We start from the raw sequence: 17,254 nt of genomic DNA on the forward strand, positions 1-17,254 counted from the left end.
AATAATAATAATAATAATAATAATCTATTTAATAGATGAGGGAACTGAGGCCCCAAGAATAATAATAATAATGATCACGGGCTGCATCCCCACTTGACGGATGAGGGAACTGAGGCCCCGAGAAGAAGAATTATAGTAACCCTTTTGACGGATGAGGGGACTGAGGCCTTGAGAATAATAATAATAATAATCCATTTAATAGATGAGGGGACTGAGGCCCCGAGAATAATAAGAATAATGATGATCAGGGGCTGCATCCCCATTTGACGGATGAGGGAACTGATGCCCCGAGAGTAATAATAATAGTAAGCCCTTTGACGGATGAGGGAACTGAGGCCCCGAGAATAATAATAATAATGATCAGGGGCTGCATCCCCATTTGACGGATGAGGGAACTGAGGCGCCCGAGAGTAATAATAATAGTAACCCCTTTGACGGATGAGGGAACTGAGGCCTTGAGAATAATAATAATAATAATAATCCATTTAACAGATGAGGGAACTGAGGCCCTGAGAATAATGATAGTAATAATGATGATCAGGGGCTGCATCCCCATTTGACGGTTGAGAGAACTGAGGCCCCGAGAATAATAATAATAATAATAACCCGTTTGACGGGTGAGGGAACTGAGGCCCCAATAATAATAATAATAATAATAATCCATTTGACAGATGAGGGAACTGAGGCCCCGAGAATAATGATAATAATAATAATGATCACGGGCTGCATCCCCATTTGACGGATGAGGGAACTGGGGCCCCGAGAAGAAGAAGAAGAATAATAACCCCTTTGACGGATGAGGGAACTGAGGCCCTGAGAATAATAATAATAATAATAATAATCCATTTAATAGTTGAGGGAACTGGGGCCCCGAGAAGAAGAAGAAGAATAATAACCCCTTTGACGGATGAGGGAACTGAGGCCCTGAGAATAATAATAATAATAATAATAATCCATTTAATAGTTGAGGGAACTGAGGCCCCGAGAATAATAATAAGAATGGTAATGATCACGGGCTGCATCCCCATTTGACAGATGAGGGAACTGAGGCTCCGAGAATAATAATAATAATAATAACCCGTTTGACAGATGAGGGAACTGAGGCCCCGAGAATAATAATAATAATGATCACGGGCTGCATCCCCACTTGACGGATGAGGAAACTGAGGCCCCAAGAATAATAATAATAGTAACCCCTTTGACGGATGAGGGAACTGAGGCCTTGAGAATAATAATAATAATAATAATCCATTTAATAGATGAGGGAACTGAGACCCCGAGAATAATAATAAGAATGATAATGATCACGGGCTGTATCCCCATTTGACGGATGAGGGAACTGAGGCCCCGAGAAGAAGAAGAATAATAAGCCGTTTGACGGATGAGGGAACTGAGGCCCCGAGAATAATAATAATAATAATAATAAGCCGTTTGACAGATGAGGGACCTGAGGCCCCGAGAATAATAATAATAATAATAATCCATTTAATAGATCAGGGAAGTGAGGCCCCGTGAATAATAATAGTAATAATGATGATCAGGGGCTGCATCCCCATTTGACGGATGAGGGAACTGAGGCCCCGAGAATAATAATAATAATAACCCGTTTGACAGATGAGGGAACTGAGGCCCCAATAATAATAATAATCCATTTGACAGATGAGGGAACTGAGGCCCCAATAATAATAATAATCCATTTGACAGATGAGGGAACTGAGGCCCCGAGAATAATAATAATAATAATAACCCGTTTGACAGATGAGGGAACTGAGGCCCCGAGAATAATAATAAGAATAATAACCCGTTTGACAGATGAGGAAACTGAGGCCCCGAGAATAATAAGAATAATAATGATCAGGGGCTGCATCCCCATTTGACAGATGAGGGAACTGAGGCCCCGAGAATAATAGCAATGATAATAACGATCACGGGCTGCATCCCCATTTGACGGATGAGGGAACTGAGGTCCCGAGAATAATAATAATAATAATGATCACGGGCTGCATCCCCACTTGACAGATGAGGGAACTGAGTCCCCGAGAATAATAATAATAATAATAATAATAGTGATCACGGGCTGCATCCCCATTTGACGGATGAGGGAACTGAGGCCCCGAGAATAATAATAATAATGATCACGGGCTGCATTCCCATTTAACGGATGAGGGAACTGAGGCCCTGAGAAGAAGAAGAATAATAACCCGTTTGACAGATGAGGGAACTGAGGCCCCAAGAATAATAATAATAACCCATTTGACAGATGAGGAAACTGAGGCCCCAATAATAATAATAATAATAATGATCAGGGGCTGCATCCCCATTTGACAGATGAGGGAACTGAGGCCCCGAGAATAATAATAATAATAATAGAGATCACGGGCCACATCCCCATTTGACGGATGAGGGAACTGAGGCCCCGAGAATAATAATGATCACGGGCTGCATCCCCATTTGACAGATGAGGGAACTTAGGCCCCGAGAAGAAGAAGAATAATAACCCGTTTGACAGATGAGGGAACTGAGGCCCCAAGAATAATAATAATAATAACCCGTTAGATGAGGGAACTGAGGCCCCGAGAATAATAATAAGAATAATAATGATCACAGGCTGCATCCCCATTTGACGGATGAGGGAACTGAGGTCCCGAGAATAATAATAATAATAATAATGATCACGGGCTGCATCCCCAAATGACGGGTGAGGGAACTGAGGCCCCGAGAAGAAGAAGAAGAATAACCCGTTTGACAGATGAGGGAACTGAGGCCCCGAGAATAATAATAATAATAATGATCACGGGCTGCATCCCCATTTGACAGATGAGGGAACTGAGGCCCCGATAATAATAATAATGAACACGGGCTGCATCCCCATTTGACAGATGAGGGAACTGAGGCCCCGAGAATAATAATAATAATAATGATCACGGGCTCCATCCCCATTTGACTGATGAGGGAACTGAGGCCCCGAGAATAATAATAATAATAACCCATTTGACAGATGAGGGAGCTGAGGCCTGGAGAATAATAATAAAAATAATGATCATGGGCTGCATCCCCATTTGACTGATAAGGGAACTGAGGCCCCAAGAAGAATAATAATGAACACGGACTGCATCCCCATTTGACAGATGAGGGAACTGACGCCCCGAGAATAATAATAGTAATGATCATGGGCTGCATCCCCATTCGACAGATGAGGGAACTGAGGCCCCGAGAAGAATAATAATAATAACCCATTTGACAGATGAGGGAACTGAGGCCCGGAGAAGAAGAATAATAATGATCAAAGGCTGCATCCCCATTTGACAGATGAGGGAACTGAGGCCAGGGGAATAATAATAATGATCACAGGCTGCATCCCACTTTGACAGATGAGGGAACTGAGGCACAGAGAATAATAATAATAATGATCACAGGCTGCATCCAAATTTGACAGATGAGGGAACTGAGGCCCGGAGAATAATAATAATGATCACGGGCTGCATCCCCCTTTGACAGATGAGGGAACTGAGGCACTGAGAATAATAATAATAATCATAATGGCATTTATTAAGTGCTTACTATGTGCAAAGCACTGTTCTAGGCACTGGGGAGGTTGCAAGGAGATCAGGTTGTCCCACGGGGGGCTCACAGTCTTCGCGGGCTGCATCCCCATTTGACAGGTGAGGGAACTGAGGCACAGAGAATAGTAATAATAATGGCATTTATTAAGCACTTACTATGTACAAAGCACTGTTCTAAGCGCTGGGGAGGTTGCAAGGAGATCAGGTTGTCCCACGGGGGGCTCACAGTCTTCATCCCCATTTTACGGATGAGGGAACTGAGGTGCAGAGAAGTGAAGTGACTTGCCCAAAGGCACATAGCTGACAATTGGCGGAGCTGGGATTCGAACCCATGACCCCTGACTCCAAAGCCCGGGCTCTTGCCACTGAGCCACGCTGCTTCCCTAAGCACTTCCGGCGTGCAAAACACACTGGGCCAAGCGCTTGGGAAGGCCAAGTCAGCAAAGAGACGGGCCCTACTGTGTGCAGAGCACTGCGCTAAGCGCTTGGGAAGGCCAAGTCGGCAACAGAGACGGGCCCTACCCAACAACGGGCCCTACTGTGTGCAGAGCACTGCGCTAAGCGCTTGGGAAGTCCAAGTCGAAACAGACACGGTCCCTTCCCAACAATGGGCCTCCTGTGTGCAGAGCACTGCGCTAAGTGCTTGGGAATTCCAAGTCGGCAACAGAGACGGGCCCTACTTTGTGCAGAGCACTGTGCTAAGCGCTTGGGAATTCCAAGTCGGCAACAGAGACGGGCCCTACTGTGTGCACAGCACTGCGCTAAGCGCTTGGGAATTCCGGGTCGGCAACAGAGACGGGCCCTACTGTGTGCAGAGCACTGCGCTAAGCGCTTGGGAAGTCCAAGCCAGTAACAGAGACGGGCCCTACCCAGCAACGGGCTTCCTGTGTGCAGAGCACTGCGCTAAGCGCTTGGGAAATCCAAGTCGGCAACAGATAGAGACCGTCCCTTCCCAACAACGGGCTCACAGTCTAGAAATAATATTAATATGTCTTGTTGTCTGTCTCCCCCTTCTAGACTGTGAGCCCACTGTTGGGTAGGGACCGTCTCTATATGTTGCCAACTTGGACTTCCCAAGCGCTTAGTACAGTGCTCTGCACACAGTAAGTGCTCAATAAATATGAATGAATGAATAATAATCATAATAATGACTGTATTGGTTAAGCGCTTACTATGCTCCAGGCACTGTTCTAAGCGCTGGGGGAGAGACAAGGTATAATTGTACTTATTCTGGAGGTATCAACACCCGTCTACTTGTTTTGTGGTGTTGTCTGCCTCCCCCTTCTAGACTGTGAGCCCACTGTTGGGTAGGGACTGTCTCTATATGTTGCCAACGTGTACTTCCCAAGCGCTTAGTCCAGTGCTCTGCACACAGTAAGCGCTCAATAAATACGATTGATGATGATGTGAGCCCGTTGTTGGGTCGGGACCGTCTCTATCTGTTGCCGACTTGGACTTCCCAAGCGCTTAGTCCAGTGCTGTGCACACAGTAAGCGCTCAATGGTATTGACACCTGTCTACTTGTTTGGTTTTGTTGTCCGTCTCCCCCTTCTAAACTGGGAGGCCGTTGTTGGGTAGGGATTGTCTCTATCGGTTGCCGATTTGTGCTTCCCAAGCGCTTAGTCCAGTGCTCTGCAAACAGGAAGCGCTCAATAATATGTATATAGCTAGAATTCTACTTATTCTGATGATATTGACACCTGTCTACTTGTTCTATTGTCTTTCTCCCCCTTCTAATAATGATGGTATCCAAGCGCTTAGTACAGTGCTCTGCACACAGTAAGCGCTCAGTAAATACGATTGATGGTGGTATTTGTTAAGCGCTTACTATGTGCAAAGCACTGTTCTAAGCATTGACTGTGAGCCCGTTGTTGGGTAGGGACCGTCTCTATCTGTTGCCAAATTGTACTTTCCAAGCGCTTAGTACAGTGCTCTGCACAGAGGAAGCGCTCAGTGGTATTGACGCCTGTCTACTTGTTTTGTTGTCTGTCTCCCCCTTCTAGACTGGGAGCCCGTTGTGGGCAGGGATTGCGTCTCTTTATTGCTGAACTGTACTTCCCAAGCAGTTAGTACAGTGCTCTGCACACAGTAAGTGCTCAATAAATGCGATTGAATGAACGAATGTAAGGTGGAAGGGTTGGCCCACGTGGGGCTCACAGGCTTCACCCCCATTTTACAGACGAGGGAACTGAGGCACAGAGAAGTGAAGTGGCTTGCCCAAGGTCACACAGCTGACAAGTGGTGGAGGCGGAAGACCTTATAGACTGGGAGCCTGTTGTTGGGTAGGGGCCGCCTCTGTCTGTTGCCGGTTTGTACTTTCCAAGCGCTTAGTCCAGTGCTCTGCACGCAGTAAGTCCGATGTTGGGTAAGGACTGTCTTCTATCTGTTGCCGATTTGTACTTCCCAAGCGCTTAGTCCAGTGCTCTGCACGCAGTAAGTCCGATGTTGGGTAAGGACTGTCTTCTATCTGTTGCCTATTTGTACTTCCCAAGCGCTTAGTACACTGCTCTGCACGCAGTAAGTCCGATGTTGGGTAAGGACTGTCTTCTGTCTGTTGCCGATTTGTACTTCCCAAGCGCTTAGTCCAGTGCTCTGCACACAGTAAGTGCTCAGTAATGTGCGTATAGCTATAATTCTATTTATTCTGATGGTATTGACACCTGTCTACTAGTTTTGTTGTCTGTCTCCCCCTTCTAGCCCGTTGTTAGGTAGGGGCTGTCCCTATACATTGCCGATTTGTACTGTCCCAAGCGCTTAGTCCAGTGCTCTGCACACAGTAAGCGCTCAATAAATACGATTGAATGAATGAATCCCACCCCCTCCCCGACGAGAACATTTTTCCGGGCCTGGCTCTTTTCAGCCCGACCCCAGCCTCCCCTCCAGTTATAATCATTATGGTGTTCCTTAAGCGCGCACTATGCGCTAAGCACTGTATCCCCGTCCCATGTCACCAGTGATAATTATAATAATTATGGTCTTTGTTAAACGCGCACTATGCGCTAAGCACTGTATCTCCTCCTCCCCGCCCCATGTCAGATCTTGATTCTTCCCCACGGCCCCTCACTCTTTAACCCGATCCCAGCGTCCTCGACCCCTTCCCCCTCCAGTCGTAATAATAATAATTATGGTGTTCGTTAAGCATGCACTATGTGCTAAGCACTGTATCCACCTCCCGCCCCATGTAAAATCTTGATTTTTCCCCCACAGCCCCTCACTTTTTAACCCGCTCCCAGCATCCTCGACCCCTTCCCCCTCCAGTAATAATAATAATAATTATGGTGTTTGTTAAATGCACACTATGTGTCAGGCACTGTATTTCCCCCCACCCCCCAACCGTGTCAGATCTTGATTCTTCCCCGCAGCCCCTCACTCCCACCCCACTCTGGCAGGCCATCTTTCCTTCCTGCTTCTTTCTTTTGTGTTTGGTAGCGCCTTCCCCTCCCTCCCCCAAAAAAGGAGGATCTGGTGATTACTTAGTGTTTGCAATTGCCTCCGTCGTCGTTGTTTATACGGAAGCCGTGCCTCGTACGTCACAAACCCTGCCGAGGTTTGGGGCAACACCAAGTTGCGTGGTCCGCCCACGTAGGGGCTCAGATAATAATGCTTAGGTCTGGTGGACTCCGGAGGCCACCCGAATAACCACTCTGCAGCTCACAACCCGTCCGATCTGCCCTAGGGCCAGGGCGGGCTGGATCTCTGGTGAGGGGCGAAGGTCGGAAGTGGCAGTGGACTGACCGTCCCCATACGTGACACTTGTTTAGCCTTCCCAGGATGGGTCGATTTGGGTTTCGGCCTAGGAGCACCTGCAAGGGCGAAGGAGAGGGATGTTGGGGAGGGTTTGGGATTACAGGATAGCCAGGTTTGAAACAGAGGACTCAATGATAAGGTCATTGCCATGGTGACATTGTCTGTGCTGACCGGGCCCTAGAAATAACCACCCAGTGGTCCTCATCTGTTACTTAGGCCAGCCGTGGTGGGAAGAGCAGAGGTGGTGGCCGGCCGTGATGATGGGGACCGGATCAGTTGAGGTTGGTTTCACTTCGAAACACAACGTTAGTTTGAGTAAGGTGCTCAGGCCTCGGGTAGGAGAGGGGTGGGGAATCTCTTAAAATGGCTGCTGGTTCTGGAGAGAAAAGAGCGTCGAACCCTTCCCTACTTGTCCCTCCAGGAAAAGGGCTGGTGATGGGGGCTGGGCCCTCGTGGTGACGGAATCCTTGGCCTGGATTTTGGGGGCCCCCCTAGGCCTTGGACTGAAGGAAAGCTTTGGGGGACCGTCATAGTGGCGAACAGAGAAGGAAGCCAGCGTTGTCGTCCTGAGCTGCCACTTGGACCTCGGGACCTTGACTCGGTTGCCTCCAAGGAGCCCGGCCGAGGGTGCTTTGACTTGGGTTGTGTTTGTGCCCCAGACCGTCAGAAATCGCTCCTTTCCTCCGAGGACTCAGCTCTCGTGCTTGGGTTGGTGGACCCTTTACCGATTCTGGCTCTTGGCTTGGGGGTAGCCCCAAGATCCCGGGCAATCCAGCGGAGCCGAGGTGGCGGGATCGGGCTCTCTGGAGAGGTCCAAATCACTCTCAGCGAGCACACGATACTCAGATACTCACGATACTCAGAGAAACATTAGTGGGTTTAGGGTGAAGGCAGAGGCAGAGAAGGGAGAGGGTGGGGCCCGAAGTAAAGACTGATGGAGAAATGCCATTTTTCCCCGCAAAACGGGTGCCGCCTGCTTGGCTTCCCAATCCAAACGCGGATCGTTCCTGGAGAGAGGAAATGAGCGGTCGCTGTTTCCGCTGCCCAGAATTTCTCCGGAGGAAGTGTTGCTTTCCTCGTGGAGGCGGAGGAGGAGCCTTTTAGCCGTGGGAGCTGAGTACTCCGCCGCTGAGCCTATTTAGGTGGGCGATGCTTGTAGTAAGCCAGGGGGAGACCTGAAGAGGCCAAGTCCCGAGACTTGGGCTGCAGCAGCAGGGTATTCTCTGACAGGGATTTGGGGCCAGTGGATAATGAGTTTTCAGCGTGTGCTTTCTCTTACCATCTGGGTAACTAGAGTTTAGGCTCACAGCTGGCTGTGTGTTTATAGTGCACCTCTGGTTCTGAAACTGTCAAATTCTTCTGGATACCCCTGGCTTCCTCTAGTGCAGCAGGCGTCCGGCTTTTCCATCGGAAGATTACTTTGCCGGGGTTCCCGAGGGACACCTCTAAGGGGAAGAGGAGAGGGCTTATGCTCTTCCTTGCATCTGCCGCCTCCTCCTGATTACCTTGCTCTTCCACTGTCACTCCTCTGCCGTCTCACCTCTGGTTTTGCTTTACAGCCAGTTGTCAGGCAGACTTTTTAATTTAAATCAACAGGGCCCCCGGATGACTTCCATTTAAAGTCCATAAAGTTACCTGCCTGAGACTTGGATACCTTTGACATCACCCCCTTTCCCCTCCCCTTTGTTGCCTCTTTTCCTTCACCCTTTGTCCTCTGCCTCCTTTCCACCTTACGGCCTTTCTGGAGACCGAACGTGTTGCACTTACTGTGGATCTTGTTTCCGGATTACGACCCTGTGGGTCCTGAGCTGGTGGGAATTAAACCGACCCTCTGAGCGCTCATGGTCCAGAACGGGGAATGGGGTAGAAACAAACTTAGATGAGGACCCGTTGGCATCCGGAAGTAGTGGTGGTGGTGGTGGTGGTGGTGATAGTTGTCGTCGTCATCGTCTGTGGTGGTGGTGGCGGTATTCATGAAACATTTGTTTTGGGTAGAATGTGGTATTAAACACTAGGAAATATATGCAAGTGAAAATCACACATGGTCCTGGCCCTCAAAAGATTCGCAGCCTAAGAATAAGGGAGGGGAGAGGCGATGGGCAACAGACACCTAAGGGAAGATGAAACAGTGAAAACACAAGGGTAGTAAAAAAGACCAGGTCAGTGATGTTTACGACAAGAAGGAACAGGGCATTTTGGCTAGAGGAGCTGAGTTTAGGGCTCCTCACGACTCTACGAGTCCAAAAGCCGCAGTCAAAGTCACGGTGGCAGCCGTAACTCTTCCCACGTTCTGCGAGCTCAAAAGCCTCTTGCTGCCGTTAATAATAATAATAATAATAATGGCATTTATTAAGCGCTTACTATGTGCAAAGCGCTGTTCTAAGCACTGGGGAGGTTATAAGGTGATCAGGTTGTCCCACGGGGGGCTCACAGTCTTAATCCCCATTTTACAGATGAGGTAACAGGCACAGAGAAGTTAAGTGACTTGTCCAAAGTCACACAGCTGACAATGGGCAGAGCCGGCATTTGAACCCATGACCTCTGCCTCCAAAACCCGGGCTCTTTCCACTGAGCCACGCTGCTTCCCCTAACCCTTTCTCCTAACCCTGCCATTGCCTCCTCACCCTTGCAGTTGAAGGAACGGGATGACGGGTGGCCCGGGGGTGTTTTTTGGAGTCGGGAGGCCGTGACCTCTCTCCTATGTGCCCTGCTCCAGCAGCTGACTGCCGCTACTCTTCATCAAAAATAAAAAAAAAATCCATTCCCCCAAGCAGGCGGGCTTAACCAGTGGGGTCAGGAGACCGAAAGGCTGTTAGATAATTCAGCTTGACTGCAGCTCCCGCAGCTTCATATGGGGCTGTCCTCTGATCCTTGATCCCTCTGTGGCGGGGCGGCTCTGACAGGCCTGTGCCCTGGGTTTGATCCCGCATTCTGAATCCGCGCCCCTCCGCGCCCCCCCATTTCCCCAGTCTAATTTTCAACTCTATCGAATGCTTTCTCTCCACCCTCCGGTGTCAGCGGGAGGGCCGCAAGCCGGAAGTAGGAACCGTCCTCGTCGTCTTAATGGCGGCAAGAGCATCTGTTAGATATTCATTCCTTCATTCAATCGTATTTATTGAGCGCTTACTGTGTGCAGAGCACTGGACTAAGCGCTTGGGAAGTACAAGTCGGCAACATATAGAGACGGTCCCTACCCAACAGTGGGCTCGCAGTCTAGAAGGGGGAGACAGAACAAAACAAAACATATTAACAAAATAAAATAAATAGGATAGATATGTACAAGTAAAATAGAGTAATAAATCCGTACAAACATATATGCATATATACAGGTGCTGTGGGGAAGGGAAGGAGGTAAGGCGGGGGGGATGGAGAGGGGGAGGAGAGGGAGAGGAAGGAGGGGGCTCAGCCTGGGAAGGCCTCCTGGAGGAGGTGAGCTCTCAGTAGGGCCTTGAAGGGAGGAAGAGAGCCAGCTTGGCGGATATCTGCCGTGCGGGGAAGTAGAGTTCTCGTCGACTCAAAGAGGGAGGGCGGAGTACTATTTTCCAGTCAGATGTGGGGTCCCGAGCGGGACGGGGTGACCGGGGCCCAGACCAACAAACCTCGGAAGTGGCGGAATCCTACCTGGTTTTCTGAGGTATCATCATCATCATCAATCGTATTTATTGAGCGCTTACTATGTGCAGAGCACTGTACTAAGCGCTTGGGAGTAGTAAGTGCTAAGTGCTTGAGGCAGTAGGCCCGGGCTCTCTGGGAGTGTGCCAGCCTGCCGATGGGCCTTCTGGCCCCGCCGGGTTGGCACCCAGAAACTCCATACCCCTGAGACAAGGTGCCACGCGCACAGGAGGCATACGTCTTGCACTGAGAGGTCTGCGGAGGGATGGGGGAAGAGAGGCCAGGGCCATCGCAGCCTGAATCAGATCTACCCACGGGCCAGCTTCTGGAGCCCTGATAAGCAGGACTCTTTAACTTGAGGCTTTTGGGCAGTTGGTCAGTCGTAGTTATTATGCCCTTGCTATGGGGAAGGAGTGGTGCCTGGGGTCGGGGGAGGAAAAGGAAACACGGGGCTGACAGGGTTGGGGAGAGGGGCAGACTCAGACACCGCAGCTCTGGACTCGGTGCCGGGGAGAGGGCCAGAGGGAGACGTCACGGTGCTTGCCCTCGAGGGGATTAAACCGACCCAGCCCGGTCCTCTGAGCGCTCCTGGTCCAGAGTGGGGAATGGGGTAGAAACACACTTAGATGAGGACCCGTTGGCATCCGGAAATAGCAGTAGTGGTGGTGGTGGTTGTAGTTGTCGTCGTCTACGGTGGTCTGTCTCTGCTTGTCTGTCTCTGATGAGGGCATAGGAAGGATACCAAGCATGAAGGGAATGAAGGGGTGTGCCCTCTCCGTGCCTCCATTCCCTCCACAGGGAGCCGCCGAATCCCCCCCTCAACTGTCAGGAGCTTGGATTTATGTTGGTCGTGGGAGTTCGGAAAGAGCAGGTGCATGCACGCCCGAGGTGGCGGTTAGGCAGCAGGTGAGGCGTAAGCTGGCGGGGTGGAGGGGAAGACCGAGGCAGACTGAGGGAAGAAAGCTGGAAGAAAGAACCCTATCAAAGGGTTCGGCTCCAGAGAAGGGATTGAGGGAAAAGCGGAGTAAATTCCGACTTAGAAGATGTAGCTTCCTGGAGGCGAGAGGGGCCTCGGATGGGTCTCGTCCCCCAGCAGCCCAGGGCAGGGGGGCTGGGGATTGGAGCCTAGCCTGTGGAAGGTCAGGGAGGGATGGAATTACAAGACGAACCATTACTCTCCATTCTCCCTTCTGAAAAAATGCCAAAAAGGGCAGTTTAGCCACTAAATGCTTCATGCAGCGGTCTGACTCGGTCTTAAGCAGAGGTTCGGTGACCCAGGAAGCTCTGAGCGCATCTTCCCTGGAGCCAACGTCGAGGTCTAGGAGGAACGCGAATGGTTTATTGGGCGAGGCCTGCTGTTACTCTGGGCTGAGGGGAGACAGGATTGCAGATTTTGTGGTCCCCACCCCGGGTTGAGATAAATAGCCATCATCGGGCACTCCTCCCCACCCAGGAAAACAGCCACCTGTGGTGTGGCCTTCCATTGTGGAGGAGGATGTGTCATCTACGCTGTGCGGGCACATGGGTGGAAACGGAGATCTCTGGCCTGCATAGTTGCCAGGTATATGAGAGTCGGTGATGGTTCGGACCAGATTCCAGTTTTTCCTCTTTTCCCCCTAGTTACGTGGCCACTCGCGTCAGGAATTCGGACTGGACCGGATAGGCTGGGATGGTATGAACGAGACCTGTGTCTGCTTGGGATTCGGGGTCCCCCATCCCATGGTTCACGAAGGCTCCCTTCCAGGTGGGATGCTGGGATGCTGACGAGGACTCCTGGCTCCTTTTTAAGAAGGGCGCTGGAATCCGTGGACTTTACGAAGCTCAAAGGGCAGCCTAGCCTAAGAAAAAGGGCAGGGGACCTGCATTCTAATTCCGCCTCCGCCGCGTTTGGCTGGGTGACATCAGGCAGGTCACTGTGCTTCTGTGCCTCAGTTTCTTCATCCGAAAAATGGGGGCTAAATGCCTGTTCTCCCTCTCCTTTAGACTAGGAATCTCATGTTGGGCAAGGAGTGGGTGTGACCTAATGATCTTGTATTTATTCTACGGCTAAGTACAGACCTCAGGATACAGTGCTTAACACACACCACAATTAATTAATTGCACCTGTGTACTTGAGTCTTCTGACCCTTTAGGGGCACGAGTGGCTATTGAGGCAACCCCAAAGTAGGTCAGTATTTGAGCTTCTGAATCTGGAGGAGTTGACCAACTCCAGAACAAAGGAGCCCTCTGTGCGCTTAACGCCCTTGTCTTTTGAGGTTGACCGGGACCTGGGCCCTGGCAAGGACCACCGTGGTCGGTGGGGAGGGGGAGATCGGTTGCCCCTTGGCCTTGGTGCTAAAGATCCCAGGAGAACCAGGCCTGAAATGCAGGGTTCAGATGCTTTGGCAGTGAAGTTAGGCCCAACTAGGAGACGGGCCGGTCGGTGCTGGGCCCGTGGCCCTCTCGGTGACCCCCATGGTGTCTCTCGGGGTTGGCTTCGTAGGCTGAAAAGTCATTCCGTGTGGGGAACGGGGCTCTCGGCTGGGACCTGTGGCTGCTGGGTTCCTTGCAGCTTCCTGGACTGGACGGGCAAAGGACCGAGGTTGCCGAGCCTCATCAGCCGAAAACCCGCAGCGGAATATGTCCGAGAGCTGCGGGACCCCCGCCCCCTCCCCACAATTAACCAGCCCAGGGATGGAGGCGTGGGGAGGCGGTGTGTTTGGAGAGCAGGTGTGCGGGCGGGGATGTGCAGCGGTGGGAAGCAACAGGTGGCAGGCCCTGGAGACAGGGGCTAGTGCGGCCCCCCAAAAGGCTAGAGCAGCGGGAGGACAAGAAGTTAGAAGGCCCGAGCCGCACAGCAAGTCAAGATGAGCTGGACGTGGCCACCCACCTCTGCACAATGTAGACTCTGCCTCCATTTCACCTAGCATGGAAAAAGACCAGACGCTTCAGACCCCCTAACCAGTCCAGTGCAAGTCTCTCACCCCGACTCGCTTGGATCTTTTTACAGCCAGAATTGGTCTCTAAAGGTAGAGCAAAACCACCCTGTGAGTCCTAATTTGAGGAATGTCTGATTCTCGCAGCAGCTGTCCTTCTGTCCTCCCCAGTCCTGCCCCTCGTTCTTCCGTTAAAGGGCAGATTTGGGGTTGCTTTTACCTAGGTCGCATTCGTTCCATGGGAGCTGCTGTCTGGCTCTTTCGAGAGCCCGGGAAGCCAAAATCTCACTGCTTTTTTAAGAGGGAAACAGGACTGATACATGTTTTCTGACGGTGGGAAGTGCTGCCTAGGGAATGTGAAGAAATGAGCAGGAAAGAGCTTATTTATAGCTGTGCTGCAGGTAAAGAGCCCCCCCCCTCCCAGTACATAAAACCTGAGAAACACATCCCACGCTTTTTGCTCGCTGATTTAATTGCACGTCCCATTCCCGACATTACAACCAATCACTTGGGGTAAGTCGATTCCCTTCCCGTCCCACCTCCGTTTTCCCTTTGTATTGAGCTATATACAGTATTTTGGTCCTTTCACCTTTAATTCGGACCATAGAAGCCCCTGCCCATCTAGTTTCTTCCCCTTCGTGGCTCTCCGCCTCCCATCTGCCAGCTTGCTGTCCCACTTCCCCACTCCGTCTAAAGCTGAGGGGGTGGAGACTGAAACAGATCGGGATGGGGTGAGCAGAGAGGGAACGGTGTCACTCCCCCTCACACACACACACACACACACACACACGTCCCATAATCCATCATTCCCTACATCCCGAAGTTTTGAGCTGGGAATGGAAAGGGGGGCTACAGGCCAGTGAACAGAAAGCCATTACACTAAGGTGAAAATTAAAGGTGAAAGGAAAGAGACAAAACACTGTACTATCCAGAACAGTTTGCTGTAGGAGGAAAGGGAAGGAGCGTGGCTCAGTGGAAAGAGCCTGGGCTTTGGAGTCAGTGGACCTGGGTTCAAGTCCCGGCTCCGCCAGTTGTGAGCTGTGTGACTTTGGGCAAGTCAGTTAACTTCTCTGGGCCTCGGTTACCTCATCTGTAAAATGGGGATTGACTGTGAGCCCTCTGTGGGACAACCTGAACACTCTGTATCCTTCCCAGTGCTTAGAACAGTGTTTTGCACATAGTAAGCGCTTAATAAATGTCATCATTATTATATTATTATAAAGGGGCAGCAGAGGGAGGTGCAGAAAAGCTGCTGCTAACATCGGAGCGTGGGCGGGGAGCGAGAACTTCTCGCCCAGTTTAAGACCGAGGGGAACGGATACATTCATTCAATCGTATTTCTTGAGCGCTTACTGTGTGCAGAGCACTGTACTAAGCGCTTGGGAAGTACAAGTTGGCAACATATAGAGACGGTCCCTACCCAACAGCGGGCTCACAGTCCCCTCCCAGGGCAAGACCTGGTCCATTATGGTCCCTTCTAGATGAAGGGACCGTGAGTGCGAAGGGGAGAGATTGCAGAGATGGAAGTCGTGGCTGGAAATAAAACCCAGGAATCCTGGCATTCGGGTGTGTGTGCGACAGCCTCTGAGGCCTTGAGCTCCGTGTCCCCCCGGGAGGTCAGAGGGGTTCAGATGGAGTTAGGTTACAAGGAGTTAGACCACCATGGTACTTTGGGCAGAACAGGCGAAGACTGCATTTCAACCTAAATTCTTCACTAAAAGTTGAAAAACCACTACCGCGGTCAGCAGGGTGAACTTCGGCTCTTGCAGAGGACTCATAAATAAAGCCCAACTCCTCTGCTAGTTGTTGACGTCGGGCTGTCTTGCTCGTATCGTCATCTAGCCGCACGGAAAGGGATTTCGTATGCGCTTTCCGGAGGTTCTGGAACAAATCCTGATTTGCACCGTGTGAGTCTATGGGAGAACGGGCCCCCACTATACAGCCGTCCAGATTCAAGGAACCACGGCCGGTCCTGCCGTTCTGTGGGGCGTAAGCCTGTATCTAGTAACTGTTTCTCCTGGGTTCTCACAGCCCTAGGGCAGATGGAGGGAAAAGGGACCCCCGATAATCCTGAGTGAGTCAAGAACTAGGCTTCGTTCACGGTCCTTCTTAAAAAAACAGTCGAAACTCTCAAAGTTTGCATTTGAAGACATCAACGCAGTGTGAGCGTGACCACATTTCTGTGGGGACAATTTCATCTTGTCCAGACAGGGAGCTTCAGTTTCCTCCACTGTTTGTTTGTTTTTTTCTTTTTTTTTTCCTCTCAACTAAAATCCAGCAACGCAAAGATCGTATTCAGCACTCCACGGTTATTTACAGGATCAGAATGGAAGGCCGACCATTAAATCCGAAATAGGGGAAAACTTGTTCCCCAAGGCCAGAACACATTGTTGAGTTGTAGCCAGCGTCTTGTGTCCAGCAGCCTGCATTCCATAGGGGTGGTTTCCATAGGGGTCATTTCCATGGGGGTGGTTCCAATCCGTCAATCAGTGGTTTTTATTGAGCACTTACCACGTGCAGAGCACTGTACTAAGCACTTGGGGGAGGGCAAATCAAGAGTTGGTAGCTCAAAGAAGCTTTAGATGATCCGTGTCTCTTACCAGGTGTGTAGAGCCAGGGGGAAGGAGCTTGAAGGAGGGGTTTCCATGACTGCAGAAGTGCTGTGCTTTGCAAGATTCAGTCACCTGTGCTCTCCTTCCGCCTCTGACCACCCAGATGGGCACAGGGGCCAAGAGCTGCCGACTCAGATTTGCACTCCCTGCTGCTCTGTAATTCCCAGGTCACTACTCCGCTCCATCAGCGTGGAGGATCAAAGTTTGATGGATGAGACGGTCGGCATTCATTTAACTCCCCATGGGCAGAGCGGAAAGGTTCTCCCCGGGCTGGCTGGCTGATAGTTGGGGCTGTGGCTGTTTCCTGTTTAAGTACTTACTATGTGCCAGGCACTGTACTAAACACTGGGGTGGATACAAGCAAACACAGCCCCTGGGGCTGTGGGGCTCCCAGTCTCCGTCCCCATTTGACAGGTGAGGGAACCGAGGCCCAGAAAAGTGAAGTTACAGGCCCAAGGTCACACAGCAGACAAGTGGTAGAACGGGGATGAAAGAGGTTCAAGAGGCAGTCATTTCAGACAATTTGGAGAGGATCTTTTCAGGGGCTTTTTATCAACCAGAAGGCCCCAGCCCCCCAAGCCTCAGTTTCAAGTGGAGAGGGGCGGGCATGTCATCTGCTATCCTGCCCCACCTCTGTGGACCGCCAAGGAGCATGGGGTTTTCCCTGCTTTGTTGGCATCAGTTCTTTCTTCCCTGTCAAGCAGGGAGCAGCCCTCACCCGTCCCTCGGCTCTCACTGGATTGCCTGACTCCCCCTTAGCATTGAGAACAAGAGACTCCTCTCCCCGGGAGCTAGCAAACGTGGC

At 50.9% G+C, this 17,254-nt stretch overlaps 1 protein-coding gene across 2 annotated transcripts in view; it reads left to right on the forward strand.

Moving 5' to 3' along the window:
• Positions 1 to 17,254, forward strand: part of CYHR1 (cysteine and histidine rich 1) — a 35,516-nt gene that overhangs the window by 10,065 nt on the left and 8,197 nt on the right. The gene's annotated exons all lie outside the window — the stretch shown is intronic.

The sequence above is a fragment of the Tachyglossus aculeatus genome, chromosome 18 (genome assembly GCF_015852505.1).
Source record: "Tachyglossus aculeatus isolate mTacAcu1 chromosome 18, mTacAcu1.pri, whole genome shotgun sequence".
Taxonomy (NCBI): domain Eukaryota; kingdom Metazoa; phylum Chordata; class Mammalia; order Monotremata; family Tachyglossidae; genus Tachyglossus; species Tachyglossus aculeatus.